Source organism: Protopterus annectens, chromosome 14.part0, assembly GCF_019279795.1.
Source record: "Protopterus annectens isolate FY-2018-M chromosome 14.part0, PAN1.0, whole genome shotgun sequence".
Taxonomy (NCBI): Eukaryota; Metazoa; Chordata; order Ceratodontiformes; family Protopteridae; genus Protopterus; species Protopterus annectens.
The window spans coordinates 1051728564-1051747209 of record NC_056748.1 but is presented as its reverse complement, the minus strand read 5'-3'; the positions used below and the strand labels follow the sequence as shown (position 1 = coordinate 1051747209).

The window sequence follows — 18646 nt, the reverse complement described above, 5'->3', positions numbered from 1 at the left end:
GACACGATGACCTCCCCTGATCTAGATGTGAATCCCTTCATGATTAGGTGGGCTATATAAAATGTTTATCTAACCACTTTGGCCACGTGGTTGTCAAATGCGACATTGCTATCAACTTGGGTCCCCAGGTCCCTAATTACTTCTTCTGAACTTAATGGATTACCACCTATGTGGTAATTTGTGGGCACCTTGTTTTTGCCAAAGGGGATGACTATACACTTTTTGGTGTTTAGCTTGAGGCCATGGCTCTGGCACCAGTTGCCTGTTTCTATGAGGCCCTTTTGGAGGATGCTTGTGTCAGCTGGAGAGTCGATTATGGCACCCAGTTTGCAGTCATCTGCGAACTTGGTCAGCCACAGTCCTTCTGTGTTGGCCTGTACCTCCGAGAAATATATACCGAACAAGAGAGGTCCCAGGACTGAGCATTGTGGGACTCCACTTGTAACTGATTTGGAGTCTGACATGGCTCCAGCAATTCTAACCATGTGGGTTCTGTCCTTGAGCCAGTTTGCAACCCATCTAGTGACATAGGGGTTTATATTTAATCTGGTGAGCTTCTCTATAATGCCCGAGTGGGGTATTGTATCGAAGGCTTTTGCGAGGTCCAGGTAGGCTGTGTGGACCACCTTCCCCTCGTCAATGGCCTTGGTGACTGTTTCAAAAAAATTGACCAGGTTTAAGAGGCAGGATCTGCCCTTAACAAAGCCAAACTGGGTAGGATCCAGTGTCTGTAGGTCCCCAATATCTTTATTTATGAGGTCCATGATGATCCTTTCTATAGCTTTGCAGACCAAGCTAGTCAGGCTTATGGGATGATAGTTTCCAGGATCCGTTGAGGCATCACCTTTGTGGAGAGGGACCACTGTTGCTGTACGCCACTCTTTGGGTACATATCCTGTAGTAAGGCTGAGACTAAACAGTAGTTTTATGTTTGGGTTTAGCTCTTCTTGGAGTTCATGTAGGATGCAGCCCAGGACACCGTCAGGTCCCATTGATGTTGTGTTTTTTGCTTTGGAGAGGGCGGCTCTTACCTGAGCATCTGAGATGTCAGGGGGGCAGCACTCTGCTGGGATAGATATTTGCCCTTTTGGTGGGGAGGGGAGGAGAAGTTTGTGCTGAACCTGTCAGCTAGGATGTTGGCAATGTCTGTGGGTTTGGTGTATTTTTTGTCATTTTGGACTAATTCTGAGCATATCTGGGAATTCCCACCCAGGTTCCTAACATAACTAAAGAAAGCCTTGTGATTATCCTTAGTGTCCTGTGCAATTTTTCTCTAAGCTGGCCTTAGACGATTTTATGAGTGCCTGTAGTTTTTTGCTAATACTGATCAGAGATGCCTTCCCTTTTTGGGATTTTGCTCTATCATATAGTAGCTTCCTCCTTCTATTGTATAGTTTGTTTATGGCTGGGGTCCACCAGACAGGATGTCTGCCTTCGGAGGATTGGGTCTTGGTTTTAATTGGGATTGCATGATCCATGCATTCCTGAAGGTGTTCATAGAATGCGTTTATAAAGGATTCTGCGGTCTGGGCCGTATTTTCCACAGGCCCGGGGGCTTTGAAGGATTCCACCTCGGTTTTGAGGAGTGTGAAATTTGCTTTAGAGAAGTTTTTCACTGTGGTTTTCTGGGCAGGGGGTGGGGTCGGGATGTGAATATCCAGTGAGATTAGTTTATGGTCTGATCTTACCAGTGAGGGATACACTTCTGGTCTGGAGCATAGAGTCCCCATGTTGGTGATGATCAGGTCCAGTATGTTTTCCCCTCTTGTGGGAGTGGTAACAAGTTGTTCCATAGCATTTGAGTTTATAAATTCTAGGAACCTTTGGGCTAGGGTGTTGGAGCTAGACTAATGCTCCCAGTTTATGTTTGGGTAGTAAAAGTCACCCAATATAATGGTGTTTGGAGAGACCTTCATATTTTTCAGTGTTCTCAGGAAGGCCAAGTGGGGTTCCTGGGTTTGGGAGAGTAGTCTGTAGCAGGCTATGAACTGAAAGGCAGTTTTACCCATTGTTAGTTGCAAATGGATAGTCTCTGATGCTTCGTGCTGTGCCACCAACCCGGAGGTGTGGGTATCTTTGACGAATATTGATACTCCCCCTCCTTTTGTGGTTTGGTCCAAGTTTTGGGGCAGAAAAGCATGGTATGAGGTATAACCTGGTAGTGCTGGGATGCTCTCGGGAGCCTTGAACCAGGTTTCTGTTACTGCACAGATATCAATGTTTTCCATGCTAAGGAGAGTTTCGAGTGCTTGCATCTTGAGGTTTAGACTTCTGGCATCGAGTAGCATTACTCTTAGTTTCTTATCCCTTGTGATACCTATGGAGGTGGGTTTTTCTTTTGAGCCTTGCCTAAAAAAGGCAGTATGGGGTGGCAAGAGCCTTTGCCAATATCTGAAAGCCCTGGGGTGACAGGTGCAAGCCATCCCTAGCGAAGCATCGTGGCTTGTCGAGCATGTCATCCCAGGCTGACAGGCATTGGATCCCCTTTAAATGACACCAATACTTAAGCCAATTGTTGAAATTGATCATCTTGTCTTCATATTGTGGCATCATTCTTGGTGAGGGTAAGATGCTACGCAAGGTCAGGGTCATATCGGCCTGGGCTACATGCTCAGAGAGCTCCTCTATGTCTCTTTTCAAGTAGTCCAGGGAGGTACGTCTCAGGTCATTCACACCAGCATGGACAATGACTTGAGTCATATTTGTACTTGCCTAGGAGTGACCTGAGTGCTTGTGTTATGTGGTGGATCCTAGCGCCCGACAGGCAGCTCACCCTGACCTTCTCCTTGTTCAGCCTGGTGAGCGGGACGTCAGTGTGCCAGACGATAGAGTCACCTATTGCAAGTGTATCAGGTGTGTTGTTTAGCCTTAAGGGCTGTGACTGTTCAGCACACTGGCTTTGTGAGCTATGTGTTGCACGTGTTTTGTTTTGGGGTAGCGGTTGCTTGGGTGTCTGCTTTAGAGGTCTCTGCTGCTTAGGCAGATTTTTATTTAGAGCCTCCGAGTATGTTTTTGTGTGTTTATATGTTTGGTTTGCTGTCGTGGTAGGTCTATGTGAGACTGTAATTGTAGTGAGTGTGTTTTCCTTCTCCTCCTGACTGGTTACGCCAGTACTGAGTTGAGAGAGCTTAGCCTCCAGTTTGGCTATATGGTTGCATCTCTCACATGTGTTGGAATTTGTTGGGAGGAGGAGAGGGTTGTTTGTGTACATGAGGCAGTTGTAACATTGCCTCAAGATTCCCAGAATCACCAGCTGGACTGGAGAGGAGATTGACAACTGACCTTTGGACATGCTAGAATATTATTGGGAATTCCTTTATAATTGTAAAAAAGGGCCAATGGGGAACAAGGTACTCAAGGTGAGTTTGTGAGGGTGTAGTGCTTTTAATTTTTTAGTGCTGACCTATATAATTGCTTTAGTGAGCAAGTGCCAGGCTTTAGATTAGGAATAGGGTGTTTATTATGAGAACTAGATCAGTTCTAAGGGAAAAGTGAAGAGCAGACTTTGTGGAGCCGAGAATGGTTTAGACCCAATTAAGCGGCGCTGCCCGATGCTGAGCTATGCGCAAAATCGTGCAAAACCATGCTAAAGCGGGTTTTATACGGGGGGACTTGAAATGGCTAGAAATTGGCCCAAAACGGGCAATAGACTACCAGATTCTTGTGCTGGGAACACTCCTCCAGGGATAGATAGGCTGCTCTAAGCTCCCCACTGCCACTGGTGAACAAAGAAGCCTCCCTTTATCCAAGAAAGGAAATGGGCAACACAGGAACTTTCCAAAAGTCCAGAATACAGCAAAGCCTGTATTTGGACTACTCTAGGTCAGGAAAGACAGGAAACAAGGATAATTGTTTTTTTTTTCTTTTTTGCAACAAACAGCAGGAAAATGCAATAAATATGTAACACAGGCTAGCACACTTGAGTGTGTAGCCTCAACAGGTAAATGCAACAAACAGGACAAACTTTAAAAGTGCAGGTGCAAAAACAACTTTAAACAGTTTAAAACAGTTCAAGAAGCAGAAATACTTGCAGTTTAGCTCGATTGGACAGTCGCCCAGGTAGTAGCAGGAAAAAAAAACACTTTTATCAGGTTAGCAGTCGCTCTTCTAGCCTCTCTGCTGCTAGCACCACTCTGCAGGACCACAAGGAGCTTGGCTGAGTAGTAACAAGCGCAAAAACTGCGCCAAAGCAGGTTTTATACAGGGGTACTTGAAAGAGCTAGAAATTGGCCCAAAACGGCCAATAGACTACCAGATTCCTGTGCTGGGAACACTCCTCCAGGGATAGATAGGCTGCTCTAAGCTCCCCACTGCCACTGGTGAACAAAGAAGCCTCCCTTTATCCAAGAAAGGAAATGGGCAACACAGGAACTTTCCAAAAGTCCAGAATACAGCAAAGCCTGTATTTGGACTACTCTAGGTCAGGAAAGACGGGAAACAAGGATAATTTTTTTTTTTTTTGAGAATGGACCCCATTCCTAAGTCAGGGTATAGTTAAAGTTCATGAAATTAGTATTGCTTTAATCTTTGTAACCCAAACGTGTTATTCGTAGCACCCACAATAGGGACAGAATTGATTCCTGCAATTCATACGGAGTTACATTAATGGGTAGCATATCTAAAAATGACTTTAGTTTTTTTTTTTTTATTCAATCCATTGCTCCTACTACTGCTATTGGAACTGTCTCAGCATTTTTTCTCAACATTGCTCTCATTTCTGCCTCCAAATCTTGAGAGTTTATGACTTTGTGTCTTGCTGTATGTAAAACACTGTAAAGGCAATGTGCAGCAATTTCAATGATCAATGCTACTTTTTTGTTTTTAATGAACTACTCTAACTGGTGTTCCTGTACCTACTTTTTTGGACTGTTGGTAATGGCTGATCCAGTATGATGCACACTTCATCATTCTCTGTAATACTTTGTGGTTCATGTTCCCAAAGCTTCTCACCTACTTCTGTATTGTGGTGTTCAAACAATCAACAATGGAACAGTCTTGCTACACTATTGTGTCTTTCAGTGTATAGACCCTCTGTGTGTATCACACCCAGCAGCAAGGTATGCAACTACTTCTATTTTTTTTTTTACAGAACCTACATTTGTCTGCTTCTCACACATTTTTAGTGGACCTTGTAAACTAATATGTATGCAAGTCCACCATCTTGGGCTGCTATTATTAACCTTTCATCCCCTGGTTCATAGGATCATAGGAAGTTACTAGGCTATTGGCCCTAAGGTCCTTATAAGCCTAGCCTTGAGTTTAGCCCATGTTTTGACAAGTCCGCACCCAAAGCCCCTGTCCAGCAGGGACACAGGTGGAATCCCAGGGGTATATTTTCTGTTTCCACTCCAGTTATCCAGATTGCGCTTGAAAAGGGATATTGAGTTACTCTTTTTGATGTGGAGAGTGAGTCTATTCCACAGATGGGGGAGTCTCTGGGACACAAATCTCTCCCACCAAGTCCTATTGATGTCACAGACCAGGTTGAGATTGCATGTGTGGGTTACTCGAGTGGAGCTTGACTTGCGGATATGCAGCAGTCCCGTCAGGGTGTGGTCTGAGATTGCTTTGTATGCCATACAGCGGTCACCTCTGAGGAGTCTGTATGAAACTGAGTAGAGGGACAGGGCTTTTAGCCCATCTGTGTAGGGTAGCTCTTTGAGGCCCTGGATTCTGCTTGTGAAGAACCTCTGTGATCTCTGCAGCTGCTGCATGCGTTTTGCGAGGTACATGCTGAAGGGGGCATTGTACTCAATAATTGGCCTTCTAAGGGAAAAGAATACAGGGATGTTATGATCCCCTTGTACCTGGATGAGATACCCTTACTTATGAGGTGCACCATATAGAAAGCTTTCTGCACAAAGGAAGCAACATGGTGGTCAAAAGTCAGGTTACTATTAACCTGCGTGCCCAAATCCCTCATGACTGATTGCATGCTTAGGACATTGTTATTAATGTGATAATATGTGGGGACCATACATAGGTCTCAACCTGCTAAGAGGCCAATGTGGAACACAGACCATAGCAATGTGTGGCAAACAGTCAAAATGTGGAACACCCTATTTTCACACTGCTCAAAAAATGTACCTCGACCATGACCATGGCCTTTCAGCCAAAATATACGCATGGACACATGCACATACACACACACGCGCACACACACACTCGTCATACCTGTGTTAAAAAATGTCAGTTGCAGGATGACCATTTTTTCCATTTTCATCGTTTATTCTGCCAAATGATAGCAATTGCTAAAGCAGCACATGTTACTTTTTTGACCAACTGAGTCACTAGATTTATGTTATATGTGTTGTTTTAATTCATTAAGATGTCTAATTCATCATGCTATATACAGTATTCTTATTAAGTTTTGTGGACACATGCATTACTGCATGGTCCTAATCTAAGAGTAAAACATCTCTTAGAATTTTTGAATGTATATTTGATTTATGAGAATTTATGAAGTCTTTTATTGTTTGATAGACATTTTTATATATATATATATATATATATATATATATATATATATATATATATATATATATATGGTCTGTTAGCATTTTAGTATTTTTGGAGTTAGTTGAGAGTATGCATTAGAAGTGCTTTTATTACAATTATTAGACCAGGTGAGATTATTGATAGACATGCGTTTTTTAACTATTTTGGCAGTTTTGTTGATTGTTCATTTTTCGCTGACTGTTTGAGCCAACAGACTAAGCCCGTTCTTCAAACTTGTTTTTATGCTAGTCTGCAAACAATGCTTGCATAACTAAATGATTAAATAGGCAAGACTTTTCTCAATTGTTGCTATAATTGATTAATTGAGATCATAATTGCTTAATTTTACAGCCTTAACTTGTATTTAACAGTGCTGGTTTTTATTGTATTTTATCTGAAGAAGCGTAGAGGTGTCTACGCAAAAGCGCTCATTCTCCTTTTATGTTGAATAAAAGAATTTTTGAAGGATCTTAAAGGACTTTGTTGACTATCTTGCATCGTGGAGAGCCCATCTGTTTTTGTTTTCAATACATCTCAGCTGCCCGGAATTTTGCAGAATGTCCAAATTTTTGTCTTATGTTTTTGGTGTGATCCTCATAACATATGTAGTTTTCAGGCAAATCAGGGGAATGAAATAATAAGATAATGACAGAGTAGGGGCATTTTCACATACATGGACAGCCAATTCCAGAAAATGGGAATTCTGAGAGATATATAGCTGTCTGATCAATGTGTACTGTTTGTGTTGCAAACAAAATTTAGTTCTTTAGATCTAGTACTTATTCTGTGGTTTGTTTAGTGCATGTGGAAAAGAATCATCAAAGTGGGGATCCAGTTTTGTTTTTGTGTTTGGAGATTGTTACAGCAGGTAACTATATTTTTTGTTTTGCTATGACCATCCATGTATTACCTTTTTAAGTGTGTGTGTGTGTGTGTGTGTGTGTGTGTGTGTGTGTGTGTGTGTTTGGGGGTGTCTGAGAGGTCTGTAGTTTTACTTTGCCCGCAGGCATTTACAGTATATTCCAGTAGGGTTTATGATTAAAAAAATAAAAAATATATATCAGACATTTAGCCACAGTGGCTGAGCTAGGAGGAGGTAGAAAGTCAGGTAAAAGTTGGGCCTTGCTTTTAGCTCTACAAAAAATAAAATACTTACATAACATTCTTTCAGCTAAAGCTACTTGATTGTATGTAGACATTTCTTTTTTCATTCCTGTTTCCAGGTACCCTTCTATCTGTATGTATATTAGTATTGAAGAGTAGTGTTGCTTGCAGCAGAGCAGATTTCTAACCCTATAAATGGGTTGGAATATGCTACAGACTACTATACCAAGCTAAGCATTTCATGAGCATGTTTTGTGAGTGACGACTAAAGTGCACAGCTGTACCCAATAACAGATAAATCAAGCGGCTTAGTGAGATTTCACCATGAAAGACAACATGATTAAGAATGAGTAACCGTATTGTGGTGTCTTTGCAAAACTTGTGAAGTAGACGTGAAAGTGTATCCTGTTTTGTACCACTTGCTCTGAAAGGGTAGATCTTACAAATAGTTATTTGATTGGTTCATATACTGCGGTGGTGATTGATTGTAATTGCAGAATATGAGCCAATCACTGTCACAAAAAATGCTGTTCAGTGCAGAACAGTAGCATACCTATTTGATTGATTTGTATACCGTGATGTTGACTGGCAGTAATTGAAGTATACAAACCAATGAACACCCGTGTTGTGGAGCCAAAGCTGTTCAGTGTGGAACAGTGGCTTCACTTATAGTTGAATGCGGAGCTTTCTGCATAATCCAGAGCACTTGGCTGCCCAGGTGGGGTCATCGCTCTCCCCAAAGGGGATGATTATGCAACTTTTGGCATTCCACTTGAGGCCATGTTTCAGGAACCAGTCATTTGTTTGGCTGAGACCCACTTGGGGAATTGATGACCACACCCAGCTTGAAGTCGCAATCTTGGTCAGCCATAGCACACTGGTTTTGGCCTGCACCTCGGAGAAGTATATCCCAAATAACAGAGTCCCCAAGACTGATCCCTGTGGTACTCCGCTGATTATGGTTCTTCTGCTTGAGTTGGCTTCCCATATTTTGATTAGGTGGACTCCATCAGTGAGCCAGTTTGCTATCCATCTAGGACTACTGTAACCCAGTATTCTCTGTAGTGCGTGCTGTAACTGCATATTGCTGTAGTGTGATAAACTAGTTAGGTAGGGGTTCTATTCCAAGAGAGACCAAGTGTGTGTGTGTGTGTGTGTGTGTGTGTGTGTGTGTGTGTGTGTGTGTGTGTGTGTGTGCCTGAGACAAGAACAATGCCTTTTAGAGTATGCACACTCTGTACAATTCACATGACCACCTTTGGGAATCCTGCTGATGTCACCCACCTAGGAATACACCTCTAGGACTGTTGTAACCCAGTATCCTCTGTAGCGCGTGCTGTAACTGCGTATTGCTGTAGTGTGATACACTAGTTAGGTAGGGGTTTTATTTCAGGACATGGCAGGTGTGTGTGTGTGTGTGTGTGTGTGTGTGTGTTTGACTGTCAGAGCCTGTGTGGAGGTGGCTGTTGGTGTCTAACCACTGGACATGTTTCGGAGCGGATTTTGTCGTTTTCCTATATGGCATCTGTCTTGTATGTCACAATGTCCACCTCACAAGGAGTACAGATGTCAGTCAGCCATGGGACTGTGTTGGCAAGCCATACCCCTACATCTGGCAAAAGGCCTGGTGAACAAAGTATGCAACCCTACTATTACCTGGAATACATCCTGAACCCATGTGTCATACACAACTACACTTGCCTAGAATATCCTGCTATGTTGCTAGTACACTGCACATTGATGACAGATAATAGGCATGGTGTGATTGCAGTGGGCTGCAGAGGGCATGGCACCCTGTACAGCAGTACAATAGGCACATAATTGCAGACAATGTGCCTTCACTATGTTCCCCACTGGATGCCTGCAACAAATGTGATCCACAGAGGCCATACAATGCCTTACACATGTGCCCTGTATGGACCAATGCCACTGACACCAGAGAATACCTGTATCATGCTATCAATGCAGGTGCAGGGTCAACCTGCTGACTATAAGCAGGTTCTGCCACACCAGGCCAGTATTGGCATATCAGAGGATAACAGTCTGTGTACACAACATGTGCCAGCCAAACCAAGTACATCTGTACATGTCACTGTACATTATTGTGGGACATGCACATTCCAGGCAATGTCCATGTCAAGGACAATCACAGATATGCAATGCATTGCAAAGCTATGGCCATATACAATGGTAAACAGGATGTCAGGGCAGTTCATACAATACCCATCTGTGTGGGACATTGCAGACACTACACCCCTGTACCACACTGCACACCATTGTCTGGTGGCGTGATGACCAGCAGTACCCCTCACCCAGCCTTGTACAGCCATCTTGCACAGCCAACAACTACACACCCTTGAAGCAATGCACACACGCATGTCAGTACTGGCACCTTGTGTCTGCATGTAGGGTATGATGATCCCAACCAGTCACTCTCAGTATAACTCCCATTGGCATACCGACAGATGTCAAACATGTTCACATGCCCTAGTCCATAGAACCTCCAGGTAGTGCATGTAGTACCTGTGCAATACTGCAGTGTGACAAACTAAGTAGTTTGGGAGTGTATTTGTGGGCCTGGCAAAGAGCGTCATTGTGAGTCCATTAGAGAGTGTGGTTGTGTTGACAATGACATCCGTTCATGTGGACAGCCATGTGGGCTACACCTAATGTATGTCTACTATATCTCTGTTGCAGATGTCGCTCACCAGCACACATATATGTTCTTACAGCACACCATGTCAGCTTTGTGGCACATGGAGTAACTGCATGCACTTGTAATAGTAATGACTAGTCAGTCAGGGGTTTGACCCCTGTATTGGTAGGTGTGTGACAGATGATGCTTAGGTTTTAGTCTCAAAGCCCTTCTCTGATGTACTTTGCCTCTGTCCCTCCCACACACTCTCTGGTGGATGTGGAGGTGTACACCTGTTCAGCAGCAGCTTGTGTATTATAAGTGATGGTCATGATCAGGTGATGGCCTCTGCACCTATTGCAGTCCTCCTCTAGCTGACTGCATGTAGAACAGCTGTGATGTTCCCATAGCCATTCGCTTGAAAAACACAGTACAACATCTAGGAACATCATGTTTGTATTTGCCCATGAGTCGCTGTGAGTGGTACCTGGATCTGGTGTTTGGTAAATGGCATCACAGATGATATCTGGATGTTCCTCAATGTACACAGTGGGAAATAGCCTAAAGACAGGAGGGTGATATGTCAGACATGACTACAGCATGTTAAGTGTTGCTATGCTTCATTGAGACTACTGTCTGTTTAACAAGTTGTGTGTGGTAATGGCTGTTCTGCATGTTTTAAAACTGACAAGACAATGCTCTGTTTGTAAGGGACCCCCATCTGTAGGGACATCTGTGGACTGGTCAGTGTTTGGAACCATTTGTTTCCTGTGTTACTCACTGAACACACTTCTGTGAACAGCAGGAGCATAGTGTGAGGATTGCAGCCAGTACATGGTGATAGTGATGAGTTACTTCCATCGCATCCCTGACTGGACATATGTCATATGAAACAGTGGTATGACAGACACTGTCTGGGGTTCAGTGACATGCCAGTAATGGGCCACTGTTCATAGCTGCAGTCACAAGTCTTTTACACTTTGTACAGATGTCATGCAGTATATATGCATTTGTTGTGCTCCCTCTGCAAATGTATACCATCTGTTGTGTTGGGTTGATGGTCATATCTATGCATGCTGTTGTAAGTAATCCTGAATGCTGTTGACTATTACTAAACCATATCTGTTTTTAAACTGCAACACCATAAGCTGTATGGGGGTCCCGACAGAACCTCCTGATCCACTTCGGCTGGCCATGGCATTGGGCACTAGCACATCTGGGGCCCAGCCTTGGACCACCACCTCTGTTGGCTCTGCACCACCTTCTGGTGGTACCGCCACTGAGGATGGGGCTTCTCCCCCCTGGGAACAGGTCCAGACAGGAACATGTCTGCTGTCGTACAGTCCCGGACGTGGTGCGCAGGAGGCTCAATAAGGGGTTCCAAGGCCAGATACGCCAGTTCAAGGGCAGAGTGTCACATTTACAGGGTGATGCTGCCCCTCCTAGACAGCCCCTAGCACTGCCACTTTTGTAGCTGTTTTGGTGCAGTAGTGGCTGCCCATGGCTGGGGACCTCTGTCCCACTGTTTCCATCTGGGGGCTCATGGGCTTGTTAATGCCAAACACCCCTCCACGTCCGAGGTGTATCCCCCCACGGGTGTCTTATACCGACCCTGTATAAGTTCATAGGTTCGTACTAGGCTATCTGCACTAGGGCATTTATAAGCCTAGCCAGAGTGTGTGTGGCTTTCACCACCCCTTAGGATGAGAATACTATGCCCATTTAGGGTTTAGTTTACTGTGCCTCTGTCTAGTAGTGAGACAGATGACCCCCGGGGTAAACCTACGATCTCCCATCCACTCTTCAAGATTTCTCTTTAAGAGAGTTAGTGAGGGGCTCTGCCTAACATGGACTGGGATTCTGTTCCAGAGTGTAGGGAGCCTCTGGGTTATGAATCTGTCCCTCCAGCATGTCCTATTTATTTCTGTGTTGAGGTTCAAATCTCTTGCTCTCGTGGCTCTGGATTTGGATTTTCTGAGGTGGAGCATGTCCATTAATTTCGGATTGGACATGGCCTTGTACGTCAAGCATAGATCACCTCTGAGTAGGCGGTATGCGACTGAATAGAGCTGGAGTTTCTTCAGCCGGGCAGCATATGACATGTGTTTGAGACCCTTTATCCTCTTGGTGAGGAACTTTTGGGGTCTTTCCAACTGCTGCAGGTGTCAGGTAAGATAAATCCCAAATGGGGCATTGTACTCAATCATGGGCCTGATAAGAGAAGAGTACAGGGGCACAATGACCTCTCTTGATCTAGATGTGAATCACTTCATGATAAGGTGGGCAATATAGAAGGTCTTCCTAACCACTTTGGCAATGTGAGTGTCAAATGAGAGGTTACTGTCAACTTTGGTCCCTAGGTCCCCGATTACCTCTTCGTACTTAATGGATTACCACCTATGTGGTGATTTGTGGGTACCTTGTTTTTCCCAAAGGGTATGACTATACATTTTTTGGCCTTCAGTTTAAGGCCATGGCTCTGGCACCAATTATCCATTTCTATGAGGCCTCTCTGAAGGATGCTTGTGTCCGCTGGAGCATCAATTATGGCGCCCAGTTTGCAGTCATCTGCGAACTGTCAGCCACAATCCTCCTATGTTTGCTTGCACCTCGGAAAAATAAATGCCGAACAAGAGGGGTCCCAGGACTGAGCCCTGTGGGGACACAGCTTGTGACTGGCTTAGAGTCTGACATGGCTCCAGCAATTCTGACCTTGTGGGTTCTGTCCTTGAGACTGTTTGCAACCCATCTTGTGACATATGGGTTTACATTTAAGCTTGTGAGTTTGTGTCTGATGCCCTGCCCGAGTGGGGTATTGTGTCGAAGGCTTTTGCAAGGTCAAGGTAGGCTGTGTGAACTGCCTTACCTTCATCAATGGCCTTAGTGACTGTTTCAAAAAAGTCGACCAAGTTCAAAAGGCAGGATCTGCCCTTGACAAAGCCAAATAGAGTAGGATCCAATGTCTGTAGGTCCCCAATGTCTTTGTTTGAGTTCCATAATGATCCTTTCCATAGCTTTGCAGACCAGGCTTGTCAAGCTTATGGGACGGTAATTACCAGGGTCTGTAGAAGCACCACCTTTGTGGAGTGGGACCACTGTTGCTGTACGCCACTCTTTTGGTACATATCCTGTAGTAAGGCTAAGATTAAACAGCAGCCTTATGTGTGGGTTTAATTCCTCTTGGAGTTCATGTAGCACACAGCCCGGGACACCATCCGGTCCCATTGATGCTGTGTTTTTAGCTTTGGAGAGGGCGGCTCTCACCTGGGCATCTGAGATGTTAGGGAGGCTACACTCTGCTGGGATAAATATTTCTCCTTGGGGGGGGGGGGGGCGGAGAAATTTGCACTGAACCTGTCTGCCAAAATGTTGGCAATGTCTGTGGGTTCAGTGTATTTTGTGTCCTTTTGGACTAACTCTGAGCATATCTGGGAGTTTCCACCCAGGTTTGTAACATAGGTAAAGAAGGCCTTGTGATTTTTTCTCAAAGTTGGCCTTGGATGATTTTATGAGTGATCGTAGTTTTTTGCTAGTACTGATCAGAGATGCCTTCCCTTTTAGGGATTTTGCTCTGTCGTGTAGTAGCTTCCTCCTCCTGTTGTAAAGTTTGTTAATGGCTGGGGTCCACCAGACAGGGTGCCTGCCTTTGGGGGAATGGGTCTTAGTTTTATTAGGGATTGCATGATCCATGCATTCTTGACGGTGCCCGTAGAAGGCATAAAGGATTCAGCGGTGTGGGTTGTGGTTTCCACTGGCCCAGGGGCCTTGAAGGATACCACTTCAGTCTTAAGTGTGAAGTTGGCTTTTGAGAAGTTCTTCAGTGTGGTCTTTTGTGCAGGGGGTGGGGGCGGGATGTGGATTTCCAGTGAGATTAATTTATGGTCTGATCTCACCAATGAGGGGTATACTTCCGGTGTGGAGCATTTTGTCCCCATGTTTGTGATCAGGTCTAGTATATGATCTCCTCTTGTGGGAATGGTGACTAGTTGTTCCATCGCATTTGAGTTTATAAATTCTAGGAACCTTTGGGCTAGGGTGTTGGGGCATGAGTAATGTTCCCAGTCTGTTTGGGTAGTTGAAGTCTCCCAATATGATGGTATTTGGAGAGACATTCATACTCTCCAGTGTCTTCAGGAAGGCTGAGTGGGGTTCCTGAGTTTGAGAGGGTGGTCTGTAGCATGCTACAAACTGTAGGGCAGTTTTGCCTCTGGTTAGTTGCAACTGGATGGTCTCCGATGCTTCGTGCGTTGCCACTAACCTGGAGGTGTGGGTATCTTTGAATATGGATACTCCCCCTCCTTTTGTGGTTCGGTCCAAGTTTTGGGGCCGGAAAGCATGATATGAGGTAAAACCTGGTAGTGCTGGGGTGCTCTCAGGGGCCTTGAACCAGGTTTCAGTCACTGCGCAGACATCAATGTTCTCCATACTGAGGAGGGCTTTGAGAGCGTGCATCTTGAGGTTTAGACTTCTGGCATTGAGCAGCATTACCCTTAGTTTTTTTTTCACTTGTGTTTTCTAGGGAGGTGGGTTTGTCTTTTGAGCCTTGCCTAAAAAAGGCACTATAGGGGTGGCAAGAGCCTTGGCCAATATCCGGAAGCCCAGGGGTGACGGGTGCAAGCCATCCCTTGCGAAGCAACGTGGCTTGTCAAGCATGTCATCCCAAGCAGACAGACATTGGATCCCCTTAGAATGACACCAGTAATTAAGCCAATTGTTAAAGCTGATCATTTTGTCTTTTGTACTGTGGCATCATTCTTGGTGAGGGTAAGATGCTGCTCAGGGTCAGGGTCATACCGGCCTGGGCTACATAATCAGAGAGCTCCTCCGTCTCTCCATGTAGTCCAGGGAGGTACATCTCAGGTCATTCACACCGGCATGGACAATGACAGAGTCATATTTGTACTTGCTTTGGAGTGACCTGAGTGCTTGTGTCATGTGGTGGATTCTAGCGCCCAACAGGCAGCTTACTGTAACCTTTTCCTTCAGTCTGGTGAGCGGGACGTCAGTGTGTCTGACTATGGATTCACCTATTACAAGTGTATCTGCATGTTTGGCCTTAAGGGCTGTGACTGTTTAGCACACTGACTTTGTGAACTGTGTGTTGCATGTCCTATGTCTTGAGGTAGTGGTCGCTTGGGTGTGTCTGCTTTGGAGGCCTCTGTTTTGGTAGATTTTTAATCAGAGCCTCCGAGTATGTTTTTGTGTGTTTGTGTTTGGTTTGCAGTTGTGATAGGTCTATGTGAGACTGGGTTTGTGGTGTGCGTGGTTACCTTCTCCTGACTGGTTTTGCCAGTACTGAGTTGAGAGAGCTCAGCCTCCAGTTTGGCTATATAGTTGCATCTCTCACATATATTTGTATTTGTTGGGAGGAGGAGAGGGTTGTCTGTGTACATGAGGCAATTGTAACATTGCCTCAAGATTCCCAGATTCACCAGCTGAACAGGAGGACGCCAGCAACTGACCCTTCGACATGCTAGAATAGTGTAAAGGATTGCTGTGTAACTGAGTCAGAAAGGACCTATAGGGAAGTGGGTACTCAAGGGGATTTAGGTGAATGAAGTACTTTTTGTTTGAGTGCTTTACCTGTATAAAAATGCTTTAGGAGCAAGTGATGGGCTTTTCAGATAGAGCATAGACTGTTAAGATTGCAAGTAGAGCATAGACTGTTTAGATTGCAAGTAGAGCAGTTCTAAGGGAAAAATTGAAGAGCAGACTTTGCGGAGCCATAAATAGTTTAAACTTGATTAACCAGCGCTGCCCGATGCTGCTCTATGAGCAACTTCGCGCAAAAGCGGCCTTTATAGCAGGGGGTTGAAAAGAGCTAGGAATTGACCCAAAATAGCCAATAAACTACAAGTTGCTGGACTGGAACCACTCCTCTAGGGACAAATAGGTTGCTCAGTGCTCCCCACTCCCACTGGTGAACAAAAGAAGCTTCCTCTTATCTAAATAAGGATATGGATAGCACAGGAACTATGACAAAGCCCAGAGATCAGCAAAATCTGAAGACTGGACTATTCTAGTTCAGTAAGGTGGGAAAACGAGGATTTTTTTTTCTGTTTTTGAGACAAAAGAAAAAGATACAGTAACAAACAGTAAATGCTTTAAAACAGCTAGTGCACTTGAGTGTGTTAGCCTAACAGTTAAATTAAACAAAAACTAACTTTTAAAGTGCAAACAGTTTAGAAGCAACACAAATACAGTATAAACAATATGCAGAGCTGATTTCAAGGTTGTTTAGGCGAAATGCAGTCGAGATACAGTAGTTAAAAAGAAAGCCAGAAAAAAAATACTTATAAATCAAGGAAAGTCACTCTTTCACTCTCTGCTGCTTGTAGAACTCTGCAGGACACCACGAGGAGCTGTGCTGAGTTGTATACAAGCGCAAAAGTAAGCTTTATAGCAGGGGAATATGTGCTTTCTGTCCCTATCAGACCTCTCATACGACTGGGGAAAAATACAAACTGAATCAGGGACACAGCATAACACCAGGGATGCATTTAAATTATTGGTGCTATTACCTGACACATTGACAGACTCAGAGCATATGAATTCATGCACATTTTTGAGGTAAATGATGTTTATAAATTGTCGTCATTATTCATTACGTGTAATTCACCACCTTTCCTCCAAATGTCACTAGTTTCAGGAGGGTTTAAGTGGGGCAGAGTTAAAAACAGAGTTGAAATCGGGGACGTCCCTGGAAATCTGGGACAGTTCAGAGATATGGTGCCTATTTGTTCCCCCAATGGTTTATGGCCTGTCCAGTGGATGTGCTCTTAGGGGCTGAGAGGTATGGGTGTCAGCTATGCCCATTTTGGAATATTAATGACATCCCTGGGCAGTCCTAATATGACTACGCCAGCCAACACCTGCACAAATAGGCCCATAATTGCATACCTATAGTTCCTCCACCTGCCACTCCTCTACAGCACTCATCCTTACTGTGGGTGCAAGTGGGATATAAACACACCACTACACACTGCCCACTCTCCCCATGTTGAGACGCATGTCGTACGTTGTCGACCCATGGGTTATCAGGCTTGCACAACCTACTGGTCCCTGTACATCTACAGCCTGGTGTGATAAGTCATTACCGGGCCTGCCTCCAATCATTAAATTTTGGTGACCCACAAGGGACATCGATGTCTGTTTCAAGATTAGGCCTTGCAGGTCTCTCCCACTGGTAGTATCCTGCTGGTGGTCTGGGAAGCAGTGGTGTGTTTACCTTTATTGTGTGTCTGTATGCTTCACTGGCCTAGCTGGGGGGGGGGGGGTTTGATGCTACATGTTAAACATTTGTTTATTGGACCCCTCACTCCCATATGCATGGCCTGTGAACATATGTTACTCGTTACTGCTATATCGTATCCTAGCTATATACATGTGTATATTTACAGTCACATATATACATATACAGATATATATATATATATATATATATATATATATATATATATATATATATATATATTTACATTAGTATATACAGATATATCTGTATATGTATGCATACATGTATATTTATGTTACGCTGTGTGTGTGTGTGTGTGTGTGTATATATGTATGTATGTATGTATATATATATATATATATATATATATATCTCAACATATGGGTCTATGGGTGTCTGCATATGTATGTGTATGTATGTATGTGTGTGTATATGGATTATATATATATATAATCTCACAACATATGGGTCTATGGGTGTCTGCATATGTATTCTATCTTTCTATGTATACATTTGTACTACGGAGAGGAGAGGCTTATCTCTATGTCGCTATGGGTAGATATACACACACATACCTTTACATATATACGTCTACATCTGGTTATTCCATTCCTTGCCATATAGATTACACTTTGCTGCAGTGGGACTCGTAGTGGGTGAGTCTGCTCGTTGGGCGATGCCTCTGCCCAATCAACACATTCGCTTACATCCCTAGGGCTGTCCATATAGGCCCACATCAGCCAACACCTACACCCATAAGTAGCTACCCATAGTTCCCCCAGCTGCACCTCCTCAACAGCACCCATCCTTACTCTGGGTCCTGGTCTGTCCTGGATACACCACTACACGCTGCCCTCTCTCCACTTCATGGGACCCATTCCTTACAATTGTCGGCCCATGGGTCATCAGGGTTTCCCTCCCTTGTATTCAGAGTATGTATACACCCCAGCTAGATTGTTCTATCACCTTCTTTTGGTTTTGCCAATTTTTGCGGTGTCCCGCAAGGAACGCTCCTGTCTGTGTTCTAAGCTTAGAATTCACAGGTGCACTGTGAACCCCCCCCCCAGTTGTATCCTGCCTGTGGTCTGGAGAGCAGTGGACTCTCTACATTGTGTGCGTTTCCAGTGTCCAGCTGGGGGGGTGTGGAAGGTCATGCTATGTTTCATGATGTCCTT

The 18646-nt window shown here is 44.3% G+C and overlaps 1 protein-coding gene across 2 annotated transcripts in view; it reads left to right on the top strand.

Moving 5' to 3' along the window:
• EEF1AKMT2 (EEF1A lysine methyltransferase 2) overlaps positions 1-18646 on the top strand; it is a 431633-nt gene that overhangs the window by 73200 nt on the left and 339787 nt on the right. The window lies entirely within an intron of this gene.